The following is a 14,760-nucleotide window of genomic DNA, read 5'->3' as shown; positions in this document are numbered from 1 at the left end:
GGGTTATATTTGTGAGTCTCTTAGCCCTTGCTCCGTTCCCGTGTTACTTGTTCCAAAGAAAGATGGCTCATGGCGTATGTGTGTAGATTGTCGTGCTATTAATAACATTACCATTCGCTACCGATACCCTATCCCACGCCTTGATGATATGCTAGATGAGCTTAGTGGTGCCATTATTTTCACTAAGATTGATTTGCGTAGTGGCTACCATCAGATTCGCATGAAATTAGGTGATGAATGGAAAACAGCTTTTAAAACGAAATTTGGGTTATATGAATGGTTGGTTATGCCGTTTGGTTTGACAAATGCGCCCAGCACATTTATGCGTTTGATGAATGAAGTTCTGAGGCCCTTCATAGGATTGTTTGTAGTTGTCTATTTTGATGATATCCTCATTTACAGCAAGTCTATGGAAGAGCATTTAGAACATTTGCGTGCTGTTTTTGATGCATTGCGTGCGGCCCATTTATTTGCTAACCTCGAAAAATGCATGTTTTGCACACAACGTGTCTCGTTTCTTGGCTATGTTGTTACTCCACAGGGCATTGAGGTGGATAGCAGCAAGATTGATGCCATTCGGGAGTGGCCTACACCGACGACGGTCACACAAATTCGAAGCTTTCTTGGCCTTGCCGGTTTCTACCGCCGGTTTGTTCGTGATTTTAGCTCCATTGCAGCGCCTCTACATGAGCTTACAAAGAAGGATGTTCCCTTTGCTTGGAGTGATTCGCAAGAGGTTGCGTTCAGCACCTTGAAAGATAAGTTAACAAATGCTCCTCTCTTGCAGTTGCCTGATTTTACTAAAGTGTTTGAGCTTGAATGCGATGCTAGCGGTATTAGGCTAGGTGCTGTTTTGTTACAAGAAGGAAAACCTGTTGCTTACTTTAGCGAGAAATTAAGTGGTGCTAGCTTGAATTATTCTACTTATGATAAGGAGCTTTATGCTTTAGTGCGCACTTTGCATACTTGGCAGCACTACCTTTGGCATCGCGAGTTTATAATTCATTCTGATCATGAGGCTTTAAAACATATTCGTACCCAAACAAACCTGAACCGTCGTCATGCTAAATGGGTAGAATTCATTGAGTCTTTCCCTTACATTATTAAACACAAGAGCGGGAAGGAAAATGTCATTGCTGATGCTTTGTCTCGTCGCTATACCATGCTGTCACAGTTAGATTTTAAAATCTTTGGCTTGCAAACTGTGAAGGATCAATATGTGGATGATACTGATTTTAAAGATGCTTTCGCCCACTGTATTCATGGCAAACCATGGGGCAAATTTCACATACAGGACGGGTTCCTGTTTCGCGCTAACAAGCTGTGTGTTCCAGCTAGCTCGGTTCGTCGTTTATTGTTACAGGAAGCGCATGGAGGCGGTCTCATGGGGCACTTTGGCGTCTACAAGACGCATGAAGTGTTGGCTGCCCACTTCTTTTGGCCCCGGATGCGTGCTGATGTTGAGCGCCTTGTTGCACGCTGCACTACTTGCCAGAAAGGTAAGTCACGATTGAACAACCATGGTTTGTACATGCCTTTGCCTGTTCCTTCTTCCCCTTGGCTTGATATTTCTATGGACTTTGTTTTGGGATTGCCTAGAACTAAGAAGGGGAGGGACAGTATTTTTGTGGTTGTTGATCGTTTCTCCAAAATGGCTCATTTTATACCTTGTCATAAGACTGATGATGCTAGCAATGTTGCTGAATTGTTTTTTCGCGAGATTATTCGTTTGCATGGTATTCCAAATACAATAGTCTCTGATCATGATGCTAAGTTTCTCAATCATTTTTGGAGATCACTGTGGAATAAAATGGGAACTAAAATGCTGTTTAGCACCACTTGTCACCCTCAGACTGATGGACAAACTGAGGTGGTTAATCGAACCTTGTCCACTATGCTTCGGGCTGTTTTAGATAAACACTTGAAACGTTGGGAAGATTGGTTGCCTCATGTTGAGTTTGCTTATAATCATGCAACGCATTCTTCTACAAAGATGTGTCCTTTTCAAGTTGTTTATGGGTATATTCCTCGGGCGCCTATTGATTTGTTTGCACTTGAGGCCGAGGACGCCCCACACATAGATGCCGCTGCACATGTTGATCAAATGATTAGCTTGCATGAGCAAACTCAACAAAACATTGCTGCTGCTAATGCTAAATATCAGGTTGCGGGTAGTAAAGGGAGAAAACATGTTACTTTTGCACCGGGTGATCTGGTTTGGTTGCATTTGAGAAAGGATCGGTTTCCTACCTTACGTCGTTCTAAATTGATGCCACGTGCTGCTGGTCCTTTTAAAGTGCTAACCAAGATTAATGATAATGCTTATATCCTTGACCTGCCTGCGGAGTTTGGTGTTTCCACGAGTTTTAATGTTGCAGATTTGAAACCGTATGTGGGCGAAGATGAGGAGTTGCCGTCGAGGACGACTTCAGTTCCAGAAGGGGAGGATGATGAGGACACCACAAGTACATCTACACCAGCAGCACCTCAGGCGCCTCCAGTTGCTCCTCCACCTCAGGCGCCTACAGTTGATCATCCAGTTGGGCCAATCACTCGGGCCCGTGCGAGAGACTTAAACTTCATCATGGTGTTAAAGAACGAAGGCCCATCGGAATAGGAAGATGGCCCAACAAGGCAGCCCAGGTGGGGCACCTAGGGTTGGGCGCGCGTGACCCCTTCGGACTCCAGGGGTTGCGCCCCCTTTATTTAGTCCGAGTCCTTTTTGTTTACGACTTGAGTTTTGTTTTACATCTAGCTTTAGCTACTCTTGAACACGCGCAAATACGCGCTGTCCTTGTGTGATTCAGAACTCCACCTTCGAGTGATATTTAGATTGCTCGCCTCCTTTTCTTGTTCGTTCTTCAATTGCGGACAGGAATCGATCTTCGTGATCAGGCTGATCTCGCACCGGCGAGGTTGGTAACCATCGGGAGTTGGTTCAGTGATTGCATTGGTGCTTCGGGTTCGCTCGTCGTAGTCGGATCGTGAGGGTCTACTTCCACCAAGTCGAATTTATCTCCACTCACCGAAAGATCGGGCACTCCGACTCTATCATTTTCCACCTTGTCAGATCTGTGCCACGGCAGACCGCCACTTCGCGCTCGCCCGCGCAGCCGCAGGCCGTTTGTCTTCTCACCGGCTGCAACCTCGCTTCTAGCGCCGTTCCCCCTGTCCACCCATCAGATCCGCCGCACGACGATGCCCGCCTCCGCCAAACCGCACCTGCGCCGCCCTGTCTCCAGTGCCCAATGGCCGAAGGTGTCGTCCCTGAAGTCCTGTTCCACCGCCCATCGTTGCTCAATCGCCACCATGGCAACGCACTCCATCTATTTTCTTCCCGGTCTTTGTGCTGCTCCAGCTCTCTCTCTTCCCGCGCAGCAATAAAAAGGAACGCCCGAGTCCTACAGGAGTTCCCTTCGCCATCGCTGCCTTCCCACCTTGCTCCTCTGTTTTGTGCTCGAGCGCTGCCGCCTAAGTTCCTGAGGAACTCTCCTCTCCGCTCAACACCGCCTTTCCCAATCCGCCCAGCCGCTTACTCCTCCGCGCTATGCTAAAGCTTGCTTGCTGTCCACAAGAAGCACCGCCGCCGCCGGAGTACCGCCGGACATCGCCGCTACCCAAGTCCGCTCCTTCCAGATCCCAAAGCTTCACCTATAAACGGAAGGTAAGCTGCCGACCCCTCTGTTAATCCGACCCCTTTTCCGTCTCGTTCGACCCCTCTGTTCGTCCGACCCCTCTGTTTGTCCGACCCCTTTTCCATTTCGTCCGACCCCTCTGTTCGTCCGACCCCTTTTCTATCTCGCCCGACCCTGTCTGTTTCGCCGACCCTTTTCCGCCTCACCCGAGGACTCGGCTGTATCCTTTTTCCTTGACCCGAGGGTATATGTGTAAAAATTGGTGACTTCTCTGCGTTAAGTCTGAGGACCCCCAGCACAACTATTTCTCTAGTCTAAGGGTCAGATCATAAGTTTCTTCCGGTCCGACCCTTGGTCTTGTTCTCTATCCACTGAAGCTTGAACTTCCCCACTTTTTCCGTAGCTTTGCTACAAGTTTCTGTGCTAAAAACTTGCAAGTGTTGCTGTTGAAATAACCGTCTAAGTGCTAACTCCTGCATTTGCATTCGTGTAGAGTTGAATCTCGCCGACGGCGTCTACGAACTGCACCCGATGCCAGAAGACGGAGCAGTAGCTGAGCCACCGACCGCACGAGCTGTAGCAGAGCCCTTTGAGGACCAGTTTCCCTCCCCTCCGCTTGAAGGCAAGCCCCGGAGCATGAACCTATCTTTCTAAACTTACACATTCCTTCCATTGTTGTTTGTGCATTTAAGTACAGGAATTGTGTGAAACCATAGATGCATGATTTAGTTCCCTTGATCTGAGCACTAGCATGATGAGTCTGAGTAGTTGCATTGCTTAATAGGACTCGGTAAAAGTCGAGTGATTTCCTATCACTCGCGAGCTATAGGAGTTGGTTGTTCTCCTTCCAGTTCAACTATAAGGACGATGGACGGGGCAGGGCATGTTGAACTCTTTTGGTGGTCGGTGGATTGCCCTGTCTGTCTATATGAAGTTGTTAAGGTCGGAAAGTGTTGGTGTTCGTGATCAAGTGTTTGAAAGTATTAATCTCATACCTAGTATGGGATGGGGAAGCCTAGTACCTGATTGAACTAGGCGTGGCTTATACCCCTGCTGTCCCTGGAACGAGGTTCCCATGGTGCATCATGTGGGTGCAAGTGCGGTCACAGTACGGTAGAGACCGGGACTGTGGAGCATTGCATGCCAAGGGAAGTTTGGACCTGACATGCACCTGGGAATTAATGGGGACGGCCGACACAGGAAGCGACCTTTGTGGTGCGCGGATGTCGTGAGATTAGGTTCGCCATGCATGCTTAAGAAACTCGAATTGATTCGTCTGCCTCTCACAGTTTGAGACTGCTTAATCGCTATGCTACACTGAGTAAAAAGATGGAACATGATGACGCTATGAACCTGATGTTTGTTCTATACTTTGTTGTTGAAAAACTATGATTGTTTAGAGTAAGTTGCCCACATAGACCGGTTAATGAACTTAGAACTTGAGCTTAAACTTGAAAGCAAGGACCCACTGTAGCGCTTTTGGCAAACCAGCCCCTCGGCCAGAGAGCCTTGCATGTTTAGAAGTGGTGAAGTAGTATCACCGGCCGGTTAAGTCTTGTTGAGCTTAGCAGCTCAGCCTTGTTTGTGGCTTTCTTTTCAGGTGAAGTCGCCGCTCCCGAGTTTGTTCTTGTTGGCACTTGGCTGCCCCAGCTCCCTCCAGGTTGGACGGTCGAGTGGGATCCCTCCTCGGACGGCGAGGAAGGGGATCACTGATGTCTTGACTAGCCTCACCAAGGACGTCCGACCCCTACGTTTAGCTTCTGCTCGTTTTACCTTCTGTTGTTTTCTTCAAGAACTTGTTAAACTCTGATTTGCAATTAAGTGTGTATCAACTTGTTAATCTTTGGTGGACCTGCTGTATTCTCTGGAACCGCTCACCTTCGTGTGAGTTTGCTAATTCGGTCCTATTAAGTGGTCAAATCGGATGAAATCCGATGGCACTTCGTGTTAACTTGACTAAGGCATGAGTGTCGCATATTAGGCGACTTAACCGTGCCTTAATCAGGCTAATCCGAGGTGGATCCGCCACAGCTGGTACCAGAGAGCAGGTTTAGCAAGACAGAGAACATAATAGGCCCTAAACACTTCTTTTAAATAAAAGTTGCAAAGAAAATTTTTGAAAATCTCGTACGATCGTTAAGGATGACCTTAGTACGAGAGGCCCTAGGGGATTGTGGGGTTGTTTTTAGGTGGCTAATACTTATTGGTTATCTTGCTAACTTCCAGCACTTCGCAACGTGTATCATACGTGTGCCGAGTCCGCATCACGAGTATGCGAGGGTTGATAGGGAGTTCTATTGAAAGGACCCTATCATCGCGGTTGTTTTGCCCACGTTTATCATACGTGCGCAGGTTCCGTATGCTAATTCATACGAAGGGTGGTATGGTTCGATTCGAACGAACCTATCATCACGGTTATTCGCCCACATCTATTATACGTGCGCTGATTCCGCATCACGAGTATGCGAAGGGTTATACGGTTCCATTCAAAAGGGACCTATTTCCACGGTTGTTGTGCTGTCCATGCAGCCTCGAATGCATGGGTGCCATTCCTATAGTGAACGGTAATGCTTGGGGACTCTTTCGTGGGTGCTGGCATGAAAGGTTCATGTGGTTGTGTTTTCTGCAAGTACACTAACCGCGTTCGCTTAGGAGACGCTACTAGAGCCGACTAACTATTATAGGGAGAGACATACTGGTTGCCTTGCCACTGGCACTGACTGCGTAAGACCAAGTTTTGGTAGTTGTTTTGGTTGAGAGAACGAAGTAGGCCGTGCATGCGACATGAACTAAAATCTGTGAAACCACCCCTCCCTATAGCAACCTTGCCTTGGAAAGCTCTTTTTCGGTTCTAAGGATTTCTAGTTTTCTTCCAGTTGGTGCTCGGCCAAATCCGAGTACTTTTCTGTCTGACCCCTTTCTTCTTAGAGTTTCTATCTCATGATTTTTTTGTTCTTGGTTCCAGATGGCCGCCCCCGTACACGTTCTGTACGGCGCCGATGGCTTCTCCCACTCGACGTGCTTACACTTCGAAGGTTTTCCTGCTATTCTGTGGGACACCTTAAGGTGGTTCGGGTATCAGTCCCCGCCCTTGTACGTGGGACGGATGTACCTGGAGCACGGCATACAGAGGTGCAACGTGCAGGCGGTGGTACCTCCACCCCCTGTGCGGCCCGAGTACGGACACGCCCTGGAAGATACGTGAGAGTCAGCTGCTTTACAAATCCTCACCCAGTTCTGTCAGCTGCACTCACTTGAGGTCACCTTGGACCCAATCGGCTTGTTTCCCGCCAGGGATCGGCTAGACCCGGAGTGGCTTGATCACGTCAACAACATAGAGGTGTTGGCCACATCCCACTCGCTGGTCACCATCTCCACCACCATCAGATGCATGTCAGCCTTATATCGGTGATCCAGCTGGGTATGCACTGGAACTCACGAGTGATGGGTGATGAGTGCCGTGGTCTTTATCCCAATCTCTTAGAGGTGGAGGTGTGGCCGCAGTGTGGGATGGTTCGACAAGGCTAGCAAAAGAGTAGCCTTGTTTCCTTTTTTGCGCAGAACGCGGGATTCATCATTGGCGCTGTCAAGGTAGCAGCAATGCAGGAGTTCCTAGTGCTGCCTTGGGTTCCAAGCAGGAGACAGTGGTCGATTCTACAATAGAAGTCGAGTACGTCGCGGCTTCGGAAGCCACGAAGGAGGGTGTTTGGATAAGGAATTTCCTCATTGAGCTTGGTGTGTTCCCGAATGCGTCCAGCCCATTGAATCTCTACTGTGATAACAATGGAGCAATTGCGCAAGCAAAGGAGCTAAGGAACCACCAGAAGAACAAACACATAATGCGGCGTTTTCATCTCATTCGAGACTTTGTTAACCGGGGTGAGATCAACATATGCAAAATACACACGGATCTGAACATTTCTGATCCGTTGACAAAACCACTCCCGTAGGGTAAGCATGATGCGCATGTAAGAGCTATGGGTATTAGGTACCTTCTAGATTGACTCTAGTGCAAGTGGGAGACTATTGGAGGTATGCCCTAGAGGTAATCATAGAGATGATGGTATTCCATTTGTATCCATGATTTATGTTGTGTTCCTTGAATATCCATTAAAGGCTACTTGAATTGATTTGCAATTATGTGAATAGTATGTGAAACTCTTTACTTGTATGGTTATTCTAAAGTTGTCCCTAGTCGGAGTTAATGTGAGGACACACATGAATATTAGACTAGCACATGTATTAGTTGATGACTATGTTTCACAAGTCATGGACATGGAGATGTTAAACTAATAATGTGGGCACATGTGGAGACATGTGCTAGGACTAACCCAACACGACAAGTAGTTCTCTCTTTACACAACATGTACGCTTTGTCCTTAGACCTAAGATTGTCGCATGTACTCAAGATGTGGATCGACTTACTTAGGGGAAATCAAACGCTACACCGTAACAGGGTAGTTAAAAAGGTAGTTTTTGAATTTGTCAAGAAGCATGCTGTGAGACATGGTCAATCAAGATGGGATTTGCCCCTCTCTGATTGAGAGTGATATCTCTGGGCCCCTCGAGTGATCGGATTCGAAAATGAATGGCCATGCTACATACGGTTAAGAGTTAACCTACAAAGGGATTCCGAATCACAGGATCGAGAAAGAGCGGTCGGCTTGAAGCTAGACAAAATATCCTGAGTCAAAGGGAATAGCATGTATATAATGTTGTGATGGTTCGTCTGATATGATCTTCGTGTGCGTATAGGAGTTGGCACGTCTTGCTAGAGGCCACTATTGATGATTGGGCCAAGTAGGAGTACTCGGGCCATGTCTATACGTATCCGAACCCATAGGGTCACACACTTAAGGGGTTGGAAGCCCAATTCAGATGTGATCTGAGTTGAATTAGGTTTAGAAGTACTAATGGGCCTCGGACCCAGAGGCCCATTAGGAACCTCCATAAATAGAGGGGTGGGGGCACCCTAGGGTTTACACCTTTTTGGTGAAACACATCTGCCGCGCCTCCCACGCCCTCGGCTGTTGCAACTCACGGACCTAGCAATCCAGCTTGCGATGCTTCCACCCTGCACGTGTGGATACCTTGGAGGTGTTACGCCTGCAGCACTTGGACGAGCCACTGACGAGCCACTAACGAGCCACGACGAGCCGCTGACGAGCCGCGGCACGAGGGCGATCTTGCTGCACATGGACGAGCTGCTGAGGAGCTGCTGGACGTTGACGTGATCGACTACATGTTCGACTACGCTAATCGACTTCGCTGCATCGACGCGAATCTACATCTTCCACATCAGTGTGTCGAGTAGTTATCCCGTGATCCTTATACGGCAGTTTTCCTAGTTTACGCAGTAAAAAAAATTTTGATTTGCGCTAGTGTAGCCTACCTCGTATCCCTACACTATCATGTCCAGCCCCCAGCAAGCGAAAGGCCATGTTGGAGGGATTGTAACTAGTTTGTAGGCAGGGACATGTTGCTGTTTAGTGAAGAATTGACAGCCTTTGCATTTTCGAACTAACTGTTTCGCATCGGCTAAAGCCATCGGCCAGTAGGAACCTGCTCGGAAAGCCTTGCCTACTATTGTTCGTGAGGATGCATGGTTGCCATAGATCCCCTTGTGAATTTCTTCTAGGATTTCTTGGCCATCTTCACGGGTAACACACTTCATGAGTATCCCTGATGATGCACTTTTTCTGTAGAGCTTGTCTCCGACTAGAACGTAGTTTTTTCCTCGTCGGGAAATTTGCTCAGCTTGATTTTTGTCAGAAGGTAACTTGTGGTCCTTGATGTAGTCGATGAAGGGTGTCCTTCAGTCGACTTCTATCATCATGATTTCTCGAGTGACTTCTGTAGTTTGGACTACCGGTGGTGTTACTTGTTCTGGTATGGACGGCTTGTGGAGTTCGTGGACAAAAATTCCTGCTAGAACTTCTGCACGAGTTGAGCCCATTTTTGATAGTACGTTGGTGGCTACGTTGTTGTCGCGGATGATATGGTGAAATTCCAAGCCTGAGAACTTGTTTTCCAGTTTGCAGACTTCTTTGCAGTAAGCGTCCATGTTATCCTTGTTTCGATCCCATTCGTGATTGACTTGGTTTATAATGACTAGTGAGTCGCCGTATACTAGTAGTCTTTTGATTCCAAGGGAAATTGCAAGGTGAAGGCCGTGTAGCAATGCTTCGTACTCGGCTTCATTGTTTGAGACTTCCCAGAAGATTTGCAGTACATACTTGAGTTGGTCTCCCTTTGGGGAGATGAGGAGTACACCTGCACCGGCCCCTTCGAGTTTGAGGGATCTGTTGAAATACATTACACAGTGCTCTAGCCTCTCGATTGGTGTTGGTACCTGATTTTTAGTCCATTCAGCCATGAAGTCGACCAAAGCCTGGGATTTGATAGCTGTCCTTGGTTTAAAGTCCAAGGTTAGAGCTCCGAGTTCAACTACCCATTTGGAGATTCTACCTGTGGCATCTCTGTTGTGGAGGATTTTGCCGAGCGGGAAGTCAGTGATAACTGTTATGTTGTGTTCTTGGAAATAATGGCGCAGCTTTCGTGAAGTGAGCAGGATTGCGTATAGGAGTTTTTGTATCGGTGAGTACCGAGTTTTGGAGTCCGAGAGTACTTCACTGATGAAGTACACAGGTCTTTGGACTTTGTAAACATGGTCTGGCTCAGACCATTCAACTACTATTGCCGTGCTAATAACGTGAGTAGTAGCTGCTATGTATAGGAGCAAGTCCTCATTTGGAGATGGAGCAGTGAGGATTGGAGGCTTTGAAAAAAAGTCTTTGAGTTGTGTTAATGCCTTACCTACCTCTTCTATCCATTTGAACATGTCCTGTCGTTTGAGAAGCTTGAAGAAGGGTAGTCCTCGCTCTCCAAGTCTCGAGCTAAACCGATTGAGGGCTGCCATGTAGCCTGTGAGTTTCTGCACATCCTTGATGCTAGCTGGTGCATGCATGTTTGTGATGGTAGATATTTTCTCCGGGTTGGCCTCAATGCCATGATGGCTAATGATGAACCCGAGTAATTTGCCAGAAGGCACTCCAATGCATTTGGTAGGATTGAGTTTCCATCGGAAAGCTCATAAACTTGAGAAGGTTTCCTCCAAATCGGCGATAAGTTCCTCCTGGTTTCTTGTTTTGACGACTACATCATCCACCTAAGCTTCAACATTACGATGTAATTGCTTTTCGAAGCACGTCTGTATAGCTCGTTGATAGGTTGCCCCTATGTTTTTTGTCAAAATGACATTGTCTTGTAGCAGAAAGCCCCAAATGGTGTGATGAAGGTTGTTTTAGCTTGATCTTCTTCTTTGAGGCTTATCTGATGATAGCCTGAGTAACAATCGAGGAAGCATAGCAAATCGCACCCAGCAGTAGAGTCGACTACTTGGTTGATCTTGGGTAATCCAAAAGGGTCTTTTGGACAGTGTTTGTTGAGGCCTGTGTAGTCGACGCACATTCTCCATTCATTATTTTTCTTGCAAATGAGTACATGATTGGCTAGCCGGGTGAAAGACTTCTTTGATGAACCCTGCCGCGAGTAGCTTGGCTAGTTCTTTTTTAATTGCTTCTCGTCTGTCTTGGGCGAACCTGCGGAGTCGCTGTAGTTTTGGAGTAGCTTTGGGATCGACATTTAGAGAGTGCTCAATCAGTTCCTTGGGCACACCGGGCATGTCAGCTGGTTTCCAAGCAAAGATATCATGGTTAGCCCAAAGGAAACTGATGAGCGCGGTTTCCTTATTTAGGATCTAGCCCTGTTCCGATCAGAGCTATCTTGGAAGAGTCACCCATCTGGAGATCGACTGGTTTGAAGTCTTTCTCGCTTGCTGGTTTCACCTTTGTGGACCCTGACTTGTTTTCTGGGATCCAAGCTCAGTTGGGTGAAGTTTCGTTGAAGCTATGAAAACTTGTTGCATAGGGCTAGGTACTTGAGAAGTTGCAGCAATCTCCACGGCTTCGGTGTCGCATTCGTAAGATCGCCGTAGATCTCCTCATAGCGTTAATTTTCCCTTGGGCCCTGGCATTTTGAGTACCAAGTAAACATAGTGTGGTATGGCCATGAACTTAGCTAGTGCAAGCCTTTCGAGTATGGTGTGGTAAGATGTCTCGAAGTCGACGACTTCAAATCTGATGTACTCGGTGTGGTAGTGTTCCTTAGTTCTAAAGGTAACTGGAAGGACGACTTGTCCTAGTGGTATAGCTACGTTTCCTAGCACGATTCCATAGAAGGGTAAATCTGTTGGAGTAAGCGTTTCCGTGATGTCGAGGCACATCTTCCTTAGTGTTTTGGCGAAAATGACGTTGAGTCCACTTCCGCCATTGATGAGTACCTTGGTTAGCTTTGATCCTGCCACAACGGGGTCGAGTACTAGAGGGAATCGGCCGGGCTCTGAGAATTTTATCCACTGGTCCTTTCTGCTGAAAGTTATGGGTACTTATGACCATTTTAACGGTGTTGGATCTGTTGCCTCGATGGCCATGATTTCCCTGAGTACGAGTTTGCTAGCCTACTTGGATGCGGTGCCTGGAATGCCGCCAAAAATGACATTGACTGTCTTGGAGGCGGTCTGGAAGTTGCCTTCTTCTTCTTCGTCGTTGTGGACTTTGTTCTTGCCATTATCCTTTTTCTTGTTGTACTCTTCAGGAGGTGGTGGTGCGGGTAAGTCTTGCATTACCCGGTGCATGCTATAGCAGTCTATTGCCGAATGTTTGTGTTGGCGCTAGAAATCAGCTGATTGAATCTCTAGCGTCGGACGCACGACCCAGGAGAATCTGCTTAACTCCTGTTCGGGTAATCGCCCTGGTGCGGTTCGCGCGGCGTGCCAGCCAATCTGACCTGTTGATTGTCAAGGAAAGAAACGTGTCAGATCCCAGAGGTTGCGATCGTCTAAGGTTCCGATCTCGAGAGAGCTTATCAGCGAATGAGCCGATTTCCTGTAATAAAGAAATCGGCTATAATACAGTTGATTACCAGGTAACGTTGGTAAAGAAAACTGCTAGAGTAAACTAAACAGAGCTACAGTAGCAATACTAGGAATAGGTCTTAATCGGCTATGTGGAAAGCGGCAGGTTAAGCAATAAAATATAGGTAAGCCGAAAGCTCTAATTCCAAGCTGGATAACTGGTGATAAAACTAGAATAATAGGTAAAACCTAAAATTCTAGTGAATATCGATAACTGATGAATAAATCTAAACGAAACGACAGCGATGCGCTCGAAGTTAAAGCTTAGATATGACTCAATAAACGGAACTTATAGAATCGGCCGAAGATCAAGTTGATGCAGCCCTGCCAACCCGTACGAACTCGTGGAAACAAGAAAAGTATTGGCGAAGTCGCCTGCTTGAAAGTAAATTGCGAGGAAATAGTAGGTTGTTGTATTGATTTGATGGTGATTACAGATCTATGAAGGCGGCTATTTATAGCCTGTTACAACCAATCTCTTAACCGACTAGGATTCTATCTCTAATTTTAAACGAAAATGAATATTTACAAGTGTGATTCGTATCGGAGTTGATTGTTGTGTTCCTATGGGCCGACCCCTTTTATCTTCATAATCCATTCTGAGCCCATATTGGCCCAACTACTCCAGCCTCTCGATCGGCCAATTTCTATCAACTCCCTTCACTGAAACATTGCAGCACCAATCGGCCGATCTCCAACTGTAGCACCAATCGGCCGATTCCCAATCGTGACCTCCGTGCCTCGCCGCATCAGCTGATTCTCACCCTTCTTGACGCCGATTCCATACGTGTCAAAATCTGGCGTCAACACATGCCCCCCAGTTTCGGAGTAAAATATAATCTTTACTTCAAAATTCCTTTCAACTTCCCTTCCAAAACAAACGCATTCAAAATGCCCTTCTGTTTCGCAGTCTTCAGCCTGATGATTGCAATCTTTTCGAAATAGGCGCCCACGACAACCACTCCTCCCGAAAAAATCAAACCGCCGGCGCGGTAAAAATCCCTCTTTTACCCCTTCTCAGACCACCCTTAAATATCAGAACGTCCCGTACTTCTTTTCACGAGCTCACGTCTTCCTTGTTTGGCGCACTGATCTCCTTCTTCCTCTGGCATCTTCCTTAGCCTCCAATCTTTCCCTCCGGCATCTTCTTCCATCTACATTCCATCCCACTTCCCCAATGGCGACACCCTCAGGCACTTCACCAACATCCGAAGCCCCAGAGACGGCTCCACCAGCGACAGCTCCAGCGGCGGGAGCGGGAGCTCCAGCGGCGGGAGTGGGAGCTTCGATGGAGGTCCCACCAATGGCTTCAGCACCCGTAGCTCCACCAGCGATCCCGCCAACCACGATGAGCTTCATCCCGGAGGTTTTTACCGAAACTTCTCTTTCTTTAATACCAATGTATTTACCTTAGATCCGTTCTTACTTCCGCCCCCTTTTTCCTTTTTTAAGCGGTTAGACACCAGATTACCATTCGCCTTACGGAAACCCCTGGTCTTATCTGCCTTGGTCCCATGGGAAACCCAGATCCAACTGACTTGATCAATTTGGAAACCCATAGAATTCCATTCAAGCAATCAACCATGGACCTAGACCACTGCTCAGGCACTTTCAGATCGTGGCCGAATGAAACCCCCGGTTGGAGGGAATGGTACCAACGGATAGCCGCCTCCAAGAGAGTTCAATGGGACGAGCACAAAATCGGCCAGTGCATCGATCTGTCTTTGTCCCAAATGGAAAGGAATGAGCCCTTAGTAATAGCAGCCTCCTACTTTTGGTCCGACGCTCTCAACGCGTTTCTCTTCGGACATGGGCCTATGACTCCCACCTTGGCCAATGTGGTCATGTTGACCAGCCTCAATATTTCCTCCCTTGATACTCCTTTCCATTACCTGGCCAAAACGTCCCATTGGCTGGAGATGAAAGGAATCGGCTGGTGGAAAGGATTCATCAAGTGCAACAGGAGGGCCGGGACAGTCGCAGAAAGGGAGCATGTGGCCTTCTTGATGATATGGCTAGAGAAACACCTCTTTTGCGGGAGGACAGCCGGTCCATCCACTAACACACAGGCTCTGGCCGAGGCGCTATCGATAGGGGCTTCTGTTCCTCTTGAAAAGCATTTATTGGGATAAGCTTATCATATGTTGCACC

The sequence above is a fragment of the Setaria italica genome, chromosome V, assembly GCF_000263155.2.
Source record: "Setaria italica strain Yugu1 chromosome V, Setaria_italica_v2.0, whole genome shotgun sequence".
NCBI lineage: Eukaryota > Viridiplantae > Streptophyta > Magnoliopsida > Poales > Poaceae > Setaria > Setaria italica.
The sequence above is the reverse complement of the archived record's forward strand: the minus strand, read 5'-3'. Positions refer to the sequence as shown.